This window comes from Sphaerodactylus townsendi, linkage group LG05, assembly GCF_021028975.2.
Source record: "Sphaerodactylus townsendi isolate TG3544 linkage group LG05, MPM_Stown_v2.3, whole genome shotgun sequence".
In the NCBI taxonomy this organism is placed as follows: domain Eukaryota; kingdom Metazoa; phylum Chordata; class Lepidosauria; order Squamata; family Sphaerodactylidae; genus Sphaerodactylus; species Sphaerodactylus townsendi.
In genome coordinates this window covers 3,296,247-3,315,049 of record NC_059429.1, presented here as the reverse complement: position 1 = coordinate 3,315,049, position 18,803 = coordinate 3,296,247, and positions in this window count along the sequence as shown.

The window sequence follows — 18,803 nt, the reverse complement described above, 5'->3', positions numbered from 1 at the left end:
CTGTTTTGGACAAGACTTCGGCAGAGTTCTATTTTTTTCATCTCCCCTCCGACACCTTTTTCCAGATCAAAAAGCGTCACTGCTTCGTTTTCTAGAGACAAACACCCCCGACAGCAGATGCGCCCGCAGCATCTTCACATAGGGTAGGACAACTTCACATAGGGTAGGACAGTGGTGGCGAACCTTTGGCACTCCAGATGTTATGGACTACAACTCCCATCAGCCCCTACAACTCCCATCAGCCCCTGCCAGCATGGCCAATTGGCCATGCTGGCAGGGGCTGATGGGAGTTGTAGTCCATAACATCTGAAGTGCCAAAGGTTTGCCACCACGGGGGTAGGACTTCACAACCCGCCAGTTGAAGAGTCAGGTGGTTGCAAGACACTTCTCACATTCCTCTCCCCACAACCATCTTTTTGTGGGGTCTAATGAGCCATGTGGGGGCCAGAGGCTGCTGCGGAGAGAGGGAACAGGATCCAATGTTCCTTCCTGCCTCTGACATCTACTCAGAGGATCATTTTTTGCCTTCTTTCCCACCAGCAATCCCATAGGAACTTAACTGGCACTCAAGGCGGGTTGCAAAATCCAGGCTATATTCTGCGGCCCTTTCCAAGCAAATCACTGAAACATTTGCAAAACATTTTGTAAGACGCCATAAAACGCTTTTTAGTCCCTTTGCCACAATGTTTGTCCTCACTTACCCCCTCGAAACGATACACGGCTGCCGTGAGTGGTTTTTCCTTCTCTTAGTTATTTGTTGAATGGATGCTTCGACACTTCTTGCTATGGGGATCATTAGTAAAGGAGTTGAGAATAAAACTGCAAGGATTGTCCTGTTCTCTATAAAGTCATGCAGGGCGACTCCAACTTGGAGTCCCAGTCCAGTTCTGGTCATTTATCTCAAAAAAAGGATATTGGAGGAGATAGAAAAGGCAGAGAAGGGGCAACGAGGATGATTGAGGGACTGGAGCACCTTCCCCATGAGGAGAGGCTGCAGCGTTTGGGACTCTTTAGTTTGGAGAGGAGACGTCTGAGGGGGGATATGATTGAAGTCTATAAAATTATGCATGGGGTAGAAAATGTTACAGAGAGAAATTTTTCTCTTCTCACAATACTAGAACCAGGGGGGGTATCCATTGAAAAGGCTGGGGGAAGAATTAGACTAATAAAGGAAACACTTCACAACGCAGATTCATGTTTGGAATATGCTGCCACAGGAGGTGGTGATGGCCACTCACCTGGATAGCTTTAAAAGGGGCTTGGACAGATTGATGGAGGAGAAGTCGATCTCTGGCTACCAATCTTGATCCTCTTTGATCTGAGATTGCAAATTCCTTAATAGACCAGGTGATCGGGAGCAACAGCCGCAGAAGGCCATTGCTTTCACATCCTTCCTATGAACTCCCAAAGGCACCTGGTGGGCCACTGCGAGTAGCAGAGTGCTGGACTAGATGGACTCTGGTCTGATCCAGCTGGCTTGTTCTTATGTTCTTATGTTCTTATGATTCTCCGTAGCTCATATAATCATATAATCAGTTCTTCGAAGTTTTTACCCTCCCCCCCAAATTAAAAAAACAAGCAGAATTGATGAAAATAAACAAGCAAGGGGAACCAGGGAGACCTCAGCAATGTGATAAAATGGCACCAAGGAGAAAGTTTGGGGACGGTGCAGAGGCGTGGAAAATGTAGTAAATAGATCGCATGGCAAGTAAAGATGTTTTGAAAACGTTTCAAACCAAGGAATCATTTTAAAATCATGTTGATTTTGTTGATTTGAAGGTGTTTCAAGTGCTGCCCTACTGTTTTCAGAATGGCGCCCAGGGTGCCAATTACCACTGGGATGACAGGTTTGTGCCATAGTTGCTGAAGTTCAATTTTCAAATCATTGTATTTAGTGACCTTTTCATGTTCTTTTTCATCTACCCTGCTACCACCAGGTATTGCTATGTCAATGACGGTCACTTTCTAGTCCTCGATCACTGTGATGCCCCGTGTATTATGTGCCGATACTTTGTCCGTTTGGATTTGAAAGTTCCACAAGATCTCGACATTATTGTTGTTGTTGTCGTCATTAATTCTTCATTAATGGAGTAGCAGTGATGTAGCGGTTAAGAGCAGGTGCATTCTAATCTGGAGGAACCGGGTTTGGGCTAGTCACAGCTTTTCGGAGCTCTCTCAGCCCCACCCACCTCACAGGATGTTTGTTGTGAGAGGGGAAGGGCAAGGAGATTGTCAGCCCCTTTGAGTCTCCTACAGGAGAGAAAGGGGGATCTAAATCCAAACTCCTCCTCCTCCTCCTCCTCCCTCCTCCTCCTTCTTCTCTTCTTCTCACTCCTTATGACAGTCTCTTGTGGTACAATAAACCATAATTAAAATCCCATACACTATGACAGTAAACCACTATAAAACATTCTAGGACCAGAGGTTCGCCCCTCATGGGTTCCTGTGAGCCACATGTTTCCTCGGCCCTGCACTGTGGCTCTGTGTGGCTTGGGTCCCCAGCCTCCCCTTCAGAGAGTCGCCCCAAGGGTTAATGGGAAAGAGTCCCCTGTTCCCACAGAGGCACAGCCCAGACAGCTATCCCAAGCCACTTCCTCGCTTCCCCGTCCCAGCTGCCTGGGTTGGCTGATGACGGGCGGGCTGGAGCACCACTGGTGGATCCTCTCTTTGAACAGGTGTGAGCAGCAAAGGGCAGGAACGGGAGGGAGTTGTGCAGGAGTGCAGATTTTCAGCGCAATCCTAACCTCAGTCCGCCCCCTTGAATAGAGGGGAGGAAGGGAGGGAGGAAGGGTCAACCCTACTTTGTGTGGCCTCATTTCCCCCTCCCTCGGGTCCCTTCTTGGGGGCAGGACCACATGGGGACCCCAGCAGCGCCACCTTGTTGCAGGACCCTCAGCAGCCCCACTCCCTGAGCCCAGGGCTCTGCGGATTGCAGCCTGGCTGAGGCCAGGTGAGAAATACAATGTCAGGTTTTAAAGGAGCATATTCCGCCCTGCAAGGTTGCACTCGTCAGCTGTTTGATGGGGAGGCGGGTGGGAATTGTTTGCTCTGCATTGCCAAGGAGGGCAGGAGCATGGGGAAAGCCTTGCACGTGGATCTTGGAAGGCTTACTTCAGAGTAAGCCAGTGGAGGGAAAGCGTGGAGAACGAGGAAGGGGGGAAGGCGGGGATCAACCGCAGCCATGGTTAAGCTGTGGGCAAATCCCAGGACATTTGGTAGACTCTCAGAAGCTGTGGTTTCTGGGACCAGGGCGGGGGCTACGCTCAGTGAGGGAATATGGCTGTCGAGGACCTCCATGACAGACACTGGGGGTTCAGCCCCACCCTGAAAGTTGAAAACCCCATTAAAGGCACCAATTTTGATCCACCATCCAAGTGGAATTTGAGGGGTTCTGGGCATAATCAGTGTCTTCAACACAAGAAAAGAGAATGTGTGAAATGGGGGTTCCATTGCTTGTCATTTGAATCATGTGACAAACAACAGACTCTTTCCCCTTTTTTTTTTTTTTGCTTTGATGGGTAAAAATGGCCCCAAAGAAGGGAACTTCTCCCATGAGAATATATAGAGGGATCAGCTCCAGAACATAAGAACAAGCCAGCTGGATCAGACCAGAGTCCATCTAGTCCAGCTCTCTGCTACTCATGCGGGTCTACACCAGGTACCTTTTGGAGCCTCACATGCAGTGGATGTGAAAGCAATGGCCTTCTGCTGCTGCTGCTCCCAGCACCTGGTCTGTTAAGGCATTTGCAGTCTCAGATCAAAGAGGGATCAAGATTGGTAGCCATAGATCTAATTCTCCATAACCGGGCCCAAGCCCCTTTTAAAGCTATCCAGGTTAGTGGCCATCACCACCTCCTGTGGCAGCATATTCCAAACACCAATCACACGTTGCTTTGAAGAAGTGTTTCCTTTGGATTAGTCCTAATTCTTCCCCAGCTCTTCTCACAATGAATGCCCCTTGTTCTATTATTGTGAGAAGGAGAGAAAATGTCTCTCTGTCAACATTTTCTACTCCATGCATAATTTTGCGACTTCAATCATATTCCCCTCAGACGTTTCCTTCCAAACTAAAGAGTCCCAAACGCTGCAGCCTCATAGGAAGGTGCTCCAATCCTTCAATCATCCTCGCCCTTCTCTGCACTTTTCTATCTCTTTCGATATCCTTTTTTGAGATGTGGCGACCAAACCTCGAACACAGTACCTGGCACGGTCGCATCTAATGGCTTTATATAAGGGCATGACAAATAGTCCCTGGCTATTTAACCAGTATACAGTATGTGCAAGATGGGAATGTTTGGGGAGGCATTTTATGAAGGATGCTATAGTCTAATGAAACTATCAATGAAGCTGACCTTCTATGAGACTTATCAGTCTGAGACACAGTGTGTCCTCTGTGATGCCGGGTACAAATACAGGCGAACGTTAGGTTCAAGATCCACCAGACCACGCCACACAGCCCAGAAAACCCACCACAACCAAATATGAAATTGCTTGAACAAATAAGCAAACCTTTAATTTAAACACAACAACTTCTATCATTTAGGATAAATAATAGCAAACGATATGTATACATGCACAGCAATAACCCAATTATACAAAATGCTTTGAGTGTCCTCTTTATACGACATAAGGACCAAAAAAGGACTTCTTCCAATTGTGGAGGATACTGATAACATTGGAAATTGATTTGTCTATTATCTGATGGTGATCCATACATTACCAATCGAGTAGCACTTTTGCTCATCCAAAAGTCAGGACCAGGCCTGTCAGTATCTTGATGTCTCTCGTTGTGTGTGATTTGCAATTGTTTTCCTGTTTCCCTTCCCTTCCTAGCAATCTCCTGTTAGCAATCTCCATGCCAGCCCATCTTCAAAGAGAGGTGTGAAAGGTTCCCAGGTCCTTTGTAGCTTTGCAGTAGAAACTGTAATGGACATCGGTGTGGGCTTAAACCGTGTAAAGATCTAAGTCCTGATCTGAGTTTTCCAGCTCAGATTCTGCTTTACATTGTTACTGCATCACCTGGAATAAAACTGCTTTTGGACTTTTCTACGGTCTCTGTTATTTCCACTGCTCGAGTCTGGACATTAAGCAGAATCTCCCAGTTTGACCCGCACTGGATCCATGGCTGGCAAGGATGGAGCCGCAGGCGGGTCCCCTCGCTGGCTTAACCTGATGAGGGAGGACGAGATGCCCCATGACCCAGATTTAGGAGAGATGAGGAGAAGGGATTCTCCCATCTCCCAATCACACTCCATCTCACTTGGGTGCCGCAAGGGCACCAGCCAGGAGAGCATGGATCGCCTCTACCTTGGGCTCCCTCTCGGAAGCTGTGCTGGGGGCCATAGGAGCCAAGGCGGAGTCCAATTGGCTCACACAACCCATGGACCAGGACATTTACCGGGAGGACCCGCAGCTTGTGCCAGTGGGTTGCGGGTCCAGGTCCAGGCAGGGGCGTGGGCCCCTGAGCGAGGCGCGGTGGCCTGGCAGCGAGAGCGAGACAAGATGCGGCAGGAGATACACTTCCTACGGCGCAACATGGAACTCCTCTTGGCCTGCGCTGAGGCAGCAGAGCGGGATCGCCAGGATCTGCCGCAGCTGCCGCTGCCGCCTCTGGAGTGGGAGCAGCCGGTGCCCGCACCCCTCAACAACATGCCGCCGGGGGTGCCTGAGTGGCAGCGCTTGAAGGCCCATTTCGACGGGATGACGGAGACGCTACCCTACTTCCTCGTGCAAGTCAAAGCACATATGGAGAGGTGTGGTGGTGACTACAAGGACGAGATTTGAGCAAGTACATGAGGTGGGGTCCCTCCTAGAGGGGGCGGCGGCCGGCTGGTACATGGGACTTTACAAAGGCCGGGCCCCAGAGTTCATTCCTTCCCCCACTTCATGTTAGCACTGCGGCGGCAGTTCGAGGACCCGTTTGAGGAAGAGAAGGCCCGTGCCAGATTGTGGCAAATCAGGTAAAGGTCCCGATCTGTGAGTGAGTACATCTCGGAGTTCCGTCAGTTAGCCGGAGTGATCCAGGATTGGCTGGAGCAGGTGAAGATTCACTTCCGAGAGGGGCTTCACCTTGAGGTGGCACAGTGGGCCATGGTGACTGCAGAACCGACCTCCCTGGTGGGGTGGTACACGCGGGCGGGCAAAGCAGAGGTCCATCTGTGCAGAGTGCAAGTATTGAAACAGTGGGGAAATCCTGTCTGCTTCTCCCCATCGGGGTACCTCCGCTTCCTCGGTGGCAAGCAGGGAGACCGGGAATTTTTTACGCCTCGGGCGGCGCACGGCTGGACTTTGCCTGAGCTGTAGAGGACAGGGGCACAAAGCGCCATGTGTCCTAGCAAGAAACTTGACCCTCCGGTAGTCCCTGCCAGTGGAGCAGTGAAGGCCGGGACGACTAAGGACCCAGAGAGAAAGTCCCCGTTCAAGAAGAGTTCGGGACTACAAATGGAGCCGTGCGAGGCGAGTGCGGCCTCCGAGGAGGCGGGTGGCCCCGAGTCCAGCGAGGAGTCAGCAAGAAACTGACAGTGACCTGGCCTGAAGTGCGCCCGATGCCAGGTCCCTTCTAAGGGCGCAGAACTGAGGGTGAGTGTAACCAACGGGCCCGTTCCTTCTTCCTGTGACTGCATCAAATCAGACTTGTGGGACTAGTGTGCAGACGCAGGCACTCATTGACCCGCTGCCTAATGCAGCCGTCCCTAGTGGACCAATTGGGGCTGCAGCGGGTCCCCCTATACTGCCCCATCCTGTTTTAGCAGATGGACGGGGGTACATTGGGGGCACACCGGCCACACATCGAACAGAACCCATCCTGGTCCAATTTGGGGGGCACTGGGAAGAGTGGCACTTCATCATCGCTAAGATGGCTAAATATTCCTGGTACTAGAGTGCCTTGGCTAATGGGACCCTAATTCCCCGACATTCTGTCCTCCAACTCTATCCCATTTGTTGACCATGGGCAACCATATGTCCGTCCCTCGTCACAGCAGGTATGGGACTCCTACCAGGTGGTTGGGAGCACGCTAATGTCTTGGCCATCCCTCAACCCTACCGGGACCTTCGGAGGGTGTTCAAGGAAATGGAGTGCGACAAGCTGCCGCCCCACCGTAAGACGGACTGTAAGATCGAACTACTGCCTGGCGCTAAGCTCCCAAAAAGCCGTCTTTACCCCATGAGCCCATCAGAAGCCCAGGCACTTCATGAGTTTTTGGACAAAAACATGAAACGAGGTTTCATAAAAAGGGTAACCAGTGATTTTGCCACTCCCGTACTGTTTGTGCGGAAGAAGGACGGCTCCCTTCGGCTGTGTACTATCGGGGACTGAACGCAGTCTCCGTGTGCAACAAATATCCGTTGCCCCTGATCAAGGACTTACTGAGTTGTCTGGGGATGGGCAAAGTTTTAACTAAGTTGGATTTTAAGGGAAGCCTACTATTGGGTGCGGATCGCCAAGGGGTACGAGCACCTGACGGCTTTCAACACGAGGCTGGGCCAGTTTGCCTACCGCATCCTCCCATTCGGGTTATCCGGGGCTCCCGGGACTTTCATGTGTTTGATAAATGAGGTTCTCCAAGATTTTCTGTTCAAGGGGGTGGTGGTGTATTTGGATGACATCCTTATTTACTCCCAGACGGAGGAGGACCATGTTAAGACTGTGTGGGCTGTGCTACAGCAGCTCCTCAACAATGACTTGTTCGTTAAACTTTCCAAATGTTTCATTAGGAGAGGTTGGACTTTCTGGGTTACTGGATCTCCAGCCAGGGGTGGGAAATGGACCTGGGTAAGGTGCAGGATGTGTTGCAGTGGCAGGAGCCCCGCACCAGGTGTCAGTTGCAGTCGTTCCTGGGCTTTGCCAATTTCTATCAGGACTTTATTCCTAACTTTGCCCGACTGGCTCTCCTCACTGGATTTAAGGCGCGATGAAGGAGTAAGGCCGTGGCAACCAAGCCTTCCTTCGCCCTCGCCGCCATGGTCCCTCGGAGTGCGGGTCTTCCAGGCGCTTAAGCCGCGATCTTCACCGCCAGAACCTATATGCCTATGCCATGGCAACCCTTTCCAAGCCCTTTATTGTGCATGTTGATGCTTCAGGACAAGGCTATGGGTGCTGTCCTACTATAGAAGGGGTGATGGGAGGTTGTATCCATGTTCCTATCTCTCCCGCAAGTTTTCGGGGCTGAGCTGCCACTGGATGGTTGCCAGATAAGGGAGACAAGGGTGATGAAGTGCGCTTTGACTGCTCATAACACTGGCTGGAGGGTGATCGGCCCTTCCTTTCAAAGAGGTGTGAAAGGTTCCCAGGTTCTTTGTAACTTTGTAGTAGAAACTATAATGGACATTTGGTGTAAATAAACGGGGGATTAAAAGATGTAAGTCCTGATCTGAGTTTCCTCTAGGTCAGATTCTGCTTTACATTGTTACTCTTTCTCAAGATCACCTGGAATAAACTGGCTTTTTGGACCTTCCTAATGGCCCTCTGTTATTTCCAATGCCTTCGAGAGTCTGACAGCTGCAAGAAGAATCAGATTAAGTAGTGGTGTAATGATGTTGTGTTGTAATATTTGATAGGGATATTTATATTGATGTACGTATTTAGTCTATTTTTAGCTGTAATAATACATACATGGGATGTTTTTTTGTTATTTTTTAATTTTATGATGCTGTGTATGAGGAGATTGTGAAGGTCTATGGCCAAGGCAATAAACTTACTACTACTACTACTACTACTACTACTACTACTACTACTACTACTACTGCTACATCAAATATGACACACACTTTTTTATCGTTTAATGCACATTTTGTTACAAACCTTTTATATCTCTCTACTTGCTGGGCTCCAGCCACGCATTGCTGTGGCTTTATTGTGGTGAAATGGGAAAGGAACAGTAGCAGCAAAATCAATTGCAGAGGCCAGCGAGTACGTGCTCATGCAAACACGCAGTTCTGGATACTGTGCAATGTCATTGATGTGTAATTGCCCACATTCCTTGGGAGGGGAATGGAAAGGTGCTGGGCCCCCTGCCTCCCCTCCCTTGCATGCCACCCCTCACTATCTCCCCTCTCTCACTTCTCTTCCCTTGCATGCCTCCCCCTCTGTCTCTCTGTCTCTCTGTCTCTCTCTCTCTCTCTCTCTCTCTCACACACACACACACACACACACACACACACACTGTGAGGTGGATGGGGCTAAAATTCCAGCCTGGATCTCAAGGATGGAGGCACAGCACATTAAAGACAGGAATAGCAGAGACTCGTGGCCACACTATCAAGACATTCTATTGCGGAATCAAGGAAAACTTTTGAAGAAACCCTATAAATAGAACTAACACAGTCACATGAACACCTTTGAAGTGTATAGCAAGCACCTCTCATACTATCTGGGCCAGGTAACCTTCAAAAATTTCCTCTCCACTGCAATGAGATCTCTTTAGACACCCATGTGAGGGAAAGAGGGATTCCATTTTACCACCCCAAAAGGCTATGCTGCGGATCATTGGACCTGCATGGACATCTGTATATGGGTTGTGGACTGTAATGAGAAGGACAATTGCCACAGCAACGTGTGGCCGGGCCCCGCTAGCTTTCTTCCTCTTTCTGTTAGTCACCACACAAGATGGAAAAGTGATCAGAGATCAATCATCTATATATATTGAAGTCGCACTGCCCATGGGGAATTACTCGCAAGGGAAAGAGGCTGAGGTAGACGCTGTGATATCATCCGGGTGGAGAGAGAGCCAGCAGTAGGAAGCATGAGATCCGTGGATCTGGCAACTCTGCCGCAGTGTGCTAGTCCCCTGGGGCACCTTTTATTAGGGTTTACGATAGCGTGAACGCGGGAGGCGGGAGAGCCCGGGGAGAATATCATAAGGATACATGACATCATGGGGTTGCCTACGTAAGCGGGAGGAAATGTTCGCGGTGTCTGGGTCCTGAAATCCATACCTGGGGCAAGAGCCCTTTGTCCCGTTTGTCTGGGATTGATCTGGTGACCCGTGGAGTCAGGGTAGTTCATGACCACCTGCTGACTCCACGAGGGGTCTGGGGATGGGTGAGCATGTGCACCCAGAAGGACACAGATGGCACAGGCATTCCATGCACTCTTTCTGAGGTTCTGCTGGGTTCGCGGGGCTCATCCCTACATGTATATAAAGCTAACAGTGTTTTTGTTAGTGATGCCCTAATGCCGAAACGGCTGGACGGATCGCCCCCAAATTTTCACATGACATTCCTCCCTACGCTGGCTGTGGTAGGCAATCCAGGATCTTCAAATCGCTTGAGAAAGTCCATACCTAAGTTAGGTAAAATGTATTTTTCCAGGCGCACCAGGCCATGAAGCTGGCTGTGTTTAACTGTCATCCTTAGAATGTTCATTCAGCATGTCTGTGGCCTGAGGGGTTGGTATGCCCTTACAATGTTTGCGCAGATGGCCAGAGATGAGCATTGAAAACAGTAAATAGGGTAATAATACTGTTAGGTAGCCAATAATGAGTGGAAGTGAAACACATACACACTTTGCACATGTGAGACGTCAGGTGGGGTTCCCCCCCCCCTCACACGCAGGTAATCCTTTCACTCTTCTGTGCCTCCCACCCACTGCTACTCACACAACACACATACTCTCTCATCCACATCCAGCTCATCCTCACACACACCTCACTCTGCCCCTCCCACTCACATCCAATCACCACTTTCACCCACTTCCCTCACCCATATTCACCACAGCCTCTCTTTTACTAAAAGCGAAGCTGGAGTTCTGCCCTTTTCTTCTCAGAAAACCATGCGTGGTGGGGGGGTGAACCAACATTACTGGCCTCCGCTCTCTGCATCGCAATTGGCCCTGTAAGAACCTACAGGGGAGCTGGCCTCGATCCTGAAGCTTCTCACCACCCCTGCCTCTCTCCTGCTGCCTGACTGGGATAGCCTCCTTGCCCCAGTTCTGCCCTTTACCTTAAGCCAGGAGCTGTCGCGTGTCAACCAAGCCTCATGGACGGCGGGATTCGTGACTCTGGACAGTTCCGCTTGTGGAATGGAAGGGTTACCTTATACTAAAAAATAGACAGCACTTTCATATAACGATGTGTGCATTGAAAAGGGAAAGAGGGATTCCATTTGACCACCCTAAAAGGCTATGCTATGCGGATCATTGGACCTGCATGGACATCTGTGTGGAGTTATGGACTGTGATGAGAGAAGGACAATTGCCACAGCAATGCGTGGTCAGTCTCCCCACCTAGTTTAATATAAATATTATTTAAAAACCAATAAAACAACACGACAATTCAGCAAAACTTAAAAGACTTTTTAAAAATTCGCTGGCAGTAAAGTGCTCTAGGAAAGGGGTGGGGGAGAAGCGGAGGGGGTGCTCACCAGCATAATGTTGACGACATCTTGGACGAAGGCAACGGCCTCCGTGGGCTGGAACTTGCAGGTGCCGTTCTGCAGGGAAGATGAAGCAAGCCTGTTATGGCCGGCTGCACGACATGCCCCGAGGGCCCCTCGCCATCGCAGAAGCCCTACCTTGGCCCAATACGGGTACGAACCCTCACCCATGAGCAGAGGTGGGATCCAGCAGGTTCTCACCAGTTCCCGAGAGTGGGTTACTAATTATTGGTGTGTGCCGAGAGGGGGGTTACTAATTGGGTCTGCTTTTTCCATTAGAAATTCCATCTCGGTCCAAAACTCATGAAGTCCCGCTTGTTTCCCATCTCAATATCAGCCCGAAGGTAGAAAACGGATAATTCTCTCCCTGTTGGCTCGTGTTTTAAAACATGCTTCAAAAAATATGGTAAAGTTCCTTCTTTAAGGAAAGTATCCTTTCTTGATTTCTAGAACAGGTTTAGAGCTCAGGAACTACAATTCCCATCAGTTTTGCCCAGCATGGCCAATTGGCCATGCTGGTAGGGGCTGATGGGAATTGTAGTTCCTGAACATCTGGAGAGCCGCAGGTTCCCTACCCCTGTTCTAGAAACAAAATTAAGTGTTTGAAAGTATTAAGTATTTGACAGGCAGTCAATTAGAGGAGAAGTAGTTGTTTCTGTTGGCGGCAGACGATAGGACTTGCTATAATTAGTTTAAATTATGGACAGAAAGATACCAGCTGGAAATTAGGAACTTTTTTTTACAGTAAGAGTTTTTTTACAGTAACAGAGAAATTATTAATGCCCCGCCCCCGGAATGCCCGGCCACGCCCCCGTCGTGCCCCGTCCAGCCCCATTGGCGCTACGCCACTGTTTGAATCCCACCACCATGGGAACCTGTTACTAAAATTTTTGGATCCCACCACTGCCCGTGAGCCCTCGGTTGTACTGGATGTATTCGAAAGCCTGGCTGGGGAGGCCGCTGGAGGAGGAAAGACAGAAAACAGCAAAGCCCTTGCCAGTGCAGGAAGGAGAATATCGAGGACACCAGGTTGGGGAGGGGGGAGCACTATCAGCAGAGGAAGGGGCTGAGGGGGGAAACGGGGCCACGCCAGAAGGTACCACTCACCCACTTCAGTCGTGGTTGTTGAAGCCCTGGGCACAGTTGACAAGCTGCTGTTCAGCCTGGGGAGGGGCGGGGGAGAGGAGACACCTGAGGGCGAAAACCTCACCCAGGAGCCCCCTACCAGATTGGCCTCCTTTCCTTGGAAACCCGACGGGCCCTCAGCGGAACACGCTTCCCTGAACAGCCCCCTGCTTGCCACAGGCTCAGCCTGAAGAGTCGCTCCCAGTCCCTGCCCAACTGGTGACTGATCTGGACAGAGACAGGGAGCCCAGGAGCTCTGAGTGTGTGGAATGGGTGGGGGGAGCACGTGCTAAGCCCGTGGTGGCGAACCTTTGGCACTCCAGATGTTATGGACTACAATTCCCATCAGCCCCTGCCAGCATGGCCAATTGGCAGGGGCTGATGGGAATCGTAGTCCATAACATCTGGAGTGCCAAAGGTTCGCCACCACTGTCTTAGGATATTAATTTCGAAGTTTGCTGAATTAACCCTTTTTTGGCCATTTGATTTCACAGAAGCATGGAGCTGGAAGTGGTGATACTCGCCAGCTAGTCCAACCCCTGGCTCAAATTTGCTTTCAGAGTGTGTCCATACCACCACCACCACCCCCATCTTTCTTTTTAGTCCTATTTCAAGGGGGAAAAAGAAACCAAGGAATATCTGGAGCCGGGGGGGGGGGGGTGGAATAAGAAAAAGAAAGTTGGGGAGGAGGGGGAGACAAGGAGAAACGGAACCACGTGGTGGCAAAGGAAAGCCCAGGTGTTCACCAGCACCTCTTGATGCTCCAGTGGCTGCAGTCGGTGTTGCAGCTGTGGCCTGCCTGCTGATTGTGAATGTGGGCCATGCTGGCAGGGGCTGATGGGAATCGTAGTCCATAACATCTGGAGTGCCAAAGGTTCGCCACCACTGTGCTAAGCCAACTCAGGGCCTCTTCCAGCCAGACCATTAGATAGCTTCCTCGGGACAGAAGAAGGAAGGGAAGGGTGTCCCTCCCAAAACCGGCATTCGCTTCCTCGACCCATCTGCCAGTGCCTGTCCTCTTCTGGAAACCGGCCTTTTGCAGTGACAAACCAAAGGCTCTTGGGAAGCCTTGTGCTTTCTCTACTGCAGGAGGTTCTTGTGGCAAAGGTTTGCACGAGCCAAGAAAACCCCGGCACACCAACCACGTTGCCTGCAGCTCCTATACAATCAAAGTTTCCCTCCCTAGTCCTCTGTCCTGTTGTGCCTTTTCCTTCCCCCATCTGGCCTCTTGCCCCTTCTGGCCCGATAAGCACGGATCTGACCTGGACAAGGCTCCAGGTTACACTAACCTAGGTTTGGTGAGGTTTGGTTCAGGGGGTCCAAAGTTATGGACTCCTAAAGAGGGTGCCCCCATCCCCCATTGTTTCCAATAGGAGCTAATAGGAGATGGGGCTACACATTTGAGGGTCCATAACTTTGGACCCCCTGAACCAAACTTCACTAAACCTGGGTGGTTTCATCAGGAGAGTCTCCTGAAGATAGCCTAAATTTTTGGTACTGTTAGCTTAAACGTTGCTCTCCTGACAGGCACCCTCAAATTTTCCCCGGGTTCTCTCTTTAAATCCACCCCCTTTGGAGTGGATTTAAAGGGAGAATCTGGGCTCCCTAGAGTAAAAAAAAAACATTGAAAGTATAGTTGAAGGCTTTCACAACTAGATTCGGTTCATTGTTGTGGGTTTTACAGGCTATGCGGCCGTGGTCTAGTAGATCTTGTTCCTAACATTTCACCTGTTTCTATGGCTGGCATCTTCAGAGGTGTACCACAGAGAGAAGTCTGTTATAAGAGAAGTCTGGACACAGTGTATAACAGACTTCTCTCTGTGATACACCTCTGAAGATACCAGCCACAGATGCAGGTGAAACATTAGGAACAAGATCTACCAGGACTGACAGCCACACAGCCCAGAAAAAATGCCCACAACCAATAACATTATGACAATGATGCTGTTTGGGGGTGGAGGGAGGTGGGTGGGAAATCTACCCTGAAACTCATCACTTTCATCAATGAGCTTTAAACTAGAGAGCCCAGAGTCTCTCTCTTAAGGTGGATTTAAAGGAGATCTGGAGCTCTCTGGGTTTTCTTTAGTTTAAACAGCATTAAAATTGTGCGATGCTGTTTCAGGGTGGGATTCCTCCTTCAAAAAAAAATAGCATCACTTTCAATGTTGTTTAAACTAGAGAGCCCTGGATGTGTTCAGATTTCCAGTGAGTTGGGGCATGTTCTATAATGTGATGGTGACTTTGAGATGACCTGGTGCAAAAAAAAGTTGTCTGGTCGTGGTGGGGGTCCCAGGCTCCATTTTCCCTAGCTACGCCACTGACTGGCAGGATTAGTAAAATTTTAAGGCAGCAAAAAAAAGTTGTATTATTTAAACGTTAATGTTGCAAGGCTAAAGAGAAGGAAAGAAAAGCAGCAGAAGCAGCAAGAAAAGAGGAAGAAAGGAGAGGAGGAAGAGAGCTTATGAGTGAGCAGCAGGAAGGTTGTTGGAGTTTAGTTATATCTCCCCTTTTTCTCCTGCACTGGCAAGACTCAGGGGCCCTGCGTCTTCCCCTCACAATGCCACGATCCTGAGAGGTGGTTGTAGCTGAGAGAGCTCAGCTGACGAGGCCAAGGTCATCAACGTTGGCACGCCATGTGGGGAGTGCACAGGCTAATCCTGAATACCCCCCTGGCAAGCTCCTCCCTACAGCTCAGGCTGACAGAGCTGGGAATCAAACCCGGTTCCTCCAGATTAGATACACGAGCTCTTAACCACGACACCACTGATGCTCCTCAATATAAACTCAATTTAAACACGCTAACGTGCTCCAGAGTCCATTTTATGGCACAGATTATTTAACAGCAAGGGCAGCAATGGAGCACACACGTTCCACAGGCCTGGACAATCTGGGAATGCACACAAAACCCTGCGGCCTGGTTTTCAAGCCTTGGAAAACATTTAAGGCAATGCAGAAATGCTAAATGAACCTTTAAACTGTTAAAGAACTGTTATCAAGGAGCAGCAGTGGCGTGGGAGGCTAAGAGCTTGTGTATCTAATCTGGAGGAACCAGGTTTGATTCCCAGCTCTGCCGCCTGAGCTGTGGAGGCTTATCTGGGAATTCAGGATTAGCTCTGCACTCCCACACACGCCAAAGTTGGGTGACCTTGGGCTAGTCACAGCTCGGAGCTCTCTCAGCTCCCACCCAATTACACAGGGTGTTTGTTGTGAGGGGGGGAAGGGGAAAGGAGATTGTAAGCCCCTTTGAGTTCCTGTAGGAGTATAAAGGGGATATAACCAAACTCCTCCTCCTCGTCCTCTCTTCTTCTTCTTCTTCTCTTCTTCTTCTTCTTCTTCTCTTCTTCTTCTTCTCTTCTTCTTCTTCTTCTTCTTCTTCTTCTTCTTCTTCTTCTTCTTCTTCTTCTTCTTCAACAAAATCTTAAACTCTCCACCCCCCCCACCACCCCCAGCCTGCTAGCAGACACCTCTTTGCCGATGAACACTTAGAAGAATCCCTCCCGCCCCACCTCAGCCGCAGAGGATCTCCATCCAATGTAACCCCAACCCCAAGAGCTGGAAGGTCCGACTCACTTTCTCTCCACTAGGAGGCAGCTCCTTCATAGGCGGCACAGAATTTCTGGAAGCCAAGAGGGACACATTTCAAAGCCCTCACACAACCTGTTCTCTAGCAGCCCAACCAGAATTTATTTTCCTTCCCTCTCTCAGGCTGCCCTTCGACATTGGTCAAATCCCAGCACACGGCTGCCTTTCAAGCTCCTGTTGTTATGAATCCAGATTTAACAGCAACGGCTCCAGTCGCCAACTTTTGGGGCAGAATCTGCCTCTGATTCTGTAGTAGCATCAAGTTGCAGTTAACTCATACCAACTCCTCATGGGGCTGTCATGGCAACAGACTAAGGGGCTTTCCGCACTGACAGAGTTGTACTGGTTTCTATCTAGGTTCACCTCAGTGTATCTGCACTGCAACTGAGCTCAACATTGTTTTGTCTCAGTTCCCCCCCTCAGTTCCCCCCCCCCAGAACTGCGACATCCCTGTCGCAGTTATGAACTGCACCTTTCTGCTCGAACAAGGTCGATACCGCTTTGAAGCTTTGAAGTGCGGACGCATCAAAACGACACCTCATCCGTTCAACCAATCAGGAGCCGCTTTTGTGGCATGTGCAGAACGGGAGAGTCGTGGCGGGCATGTAACTGTAAACTGTAAAAACTGTAAAAAAAAGAGAATGCTCCTGTTTCCCATGGTAACACAAGCTCCAATCATGATCGAGGAGCGAAACAGGCACCAAGATGATCCCGCCCACTTAGCTCAGTTCCAGGGGGCCAAGTAAGTTGCTGTGTGGACAGCCTGGAATCGCCCCCCACTGAAGGGAACCGAGTCGACCTTAGCTCCCTTCTGTAGTGCGGAAAGCCCCTAACAGAGGCAGTTTGTCATTTCCTGCCTCCGCATAGTAACCCTAGACCTCCTTAGTGGTCTCCCAAGCAAAAATTAACCAGGACTGACAGTGTTTGCAGTGGGGCAGGCAGCGCAAGGGAGTTGGGGGGTAAGACTAGGGAGGCTGGCTGTGGATAGAGGGAAGAGAGGAATAAGAGGGGGAGTCCTCCTATGGATTAAAAACTGGTTGAGGAGCAGGAAACAAAGGGTGGGTATAAATAGGAAGTTCTCACAATGGAGAGATGTAGGAAGTGGTGAACCCCCAAGGATCCGTTTTGGGACCAGTGCTCTTTAACCTATTCATAAATGACCTGGAAGTAGGGGGGGGGGGGTAGTGTGGTGGCCAAGTTTGCGGATGATAATTTAGTACCAAATTATGTAGGGTGGTGAACATAAGAACTAGCCTGCTGGATCAGACCAGAGTCCATCTAGTCCAGCACTCTGCTACTCGCAGTGGCCCACCTGGTGCCTTTGGGAGCTCACATGCAGGAGGTGAAAGCAAGGGCCTGCTGCTGCTGCTGCTGCTGCTGCTCCTGGAGCACCTGGTCTTGCTCAGGCATTTGCAATCTACGAGATCAAGGAGGATCAAGATTGGTAGCCATAGATCGACTTCTCCTCCATAAATCTGTCCAAGCCCCTTTTAAAGCTATCCAGTGAGTGGTCATCCACCACCTCCTGTGGCAACATATTCCAAACACCAATCACATCAAGTTAAGTGAAGAAAGGAGAGATCTAGGGGTCTCCAGTTTAAATTAGGGTACTGAAAGTGATAGCTGTTTCCCCAATTGGTAGGGACTGGATGATAAGCCAGCAATTCATAAAATGTTTTTTTCACTGTAGTAATAAAACATTTTGAAAGCATTTTGAAATTATTTTCAAAAAAAATTATTTCCGCTGTGTGGCATGGCCTCATTGCTGTGTCATTAGATTTACAGTGAGTTGGGGTAATGTTCTATAATGTGATGGTGACTTTGAAACGACTCATTGCTTGGTCACGGTGGGGAGTGGTGGCTGCCCATGGGGGGGGGGTATCAAATGCAGGGTTTCACCCTCAGGGTTCCAGTTTGCCTAGGCATGCCCTCTGGCAAGCAGGCTCCTTCTGAATTCCCCAGTTGTAATCCCAAATGAAATTGCTCCTGGAAGTTGGCAACCCTAAATGGCAGTGAGCTCTAAGCGCTGCACCGAAAGAGGTCCTTGAGCGTCTACCACCAAAGTACATAGAGGGTGACCCCAAAAAAAAAGAGAAGAGGGGTTAGATCCCCCCCCCCCATTATCTCCCACCCTATGCTCCAACTTTATCCCCCTTTCAGCTTCAGGACCCCTCTTTCTATCCTCTTGACTGCAAACCCCTCCAGCCCTTGAAACAGATTCTGTCTCTGCTCTGAGAAAATCCCAGAATTGCCCGAAATAAAATGGAACAGCCAGGATTCACACACGCCCACCCCACTCCCCTACAAAGCGGGGCCACTTGCTATAAGTTGCAGCCCCTCCCCTAATTCCTTTGAATGATCTCCAGCCCCCCCCCTCCACCCGCGAGGTTGAATGCGGTTAGATGCATATCTAAAGCCTTCGGTGTGGGATTCGGGGAGCAGCGATTGGCTGCTTGGCGGGCGTGGGCAGGAGCAGGCGAATGGCATGTGAGAGCGCTTTCGGCATCCAGTCAAAAAAAGTTTGCAGCAGAAGTTAGAGAAAAGCTTGTTGCTTGCCAGGTTTGTAGAGGTTGCTTGGGCGCCCGGAAGGGGTGGGGGGGCGGGGCGGGGAAGACGTTCCTGGGTGATCGCTCCAGATGTAGAGTGGGAGCCCCGGTGGTCCATGTGGGGCGCTGGGGAGAGGGGGGCAGAGAGTGAAGAAATGGGGCTGGCAAAGGAGGGTC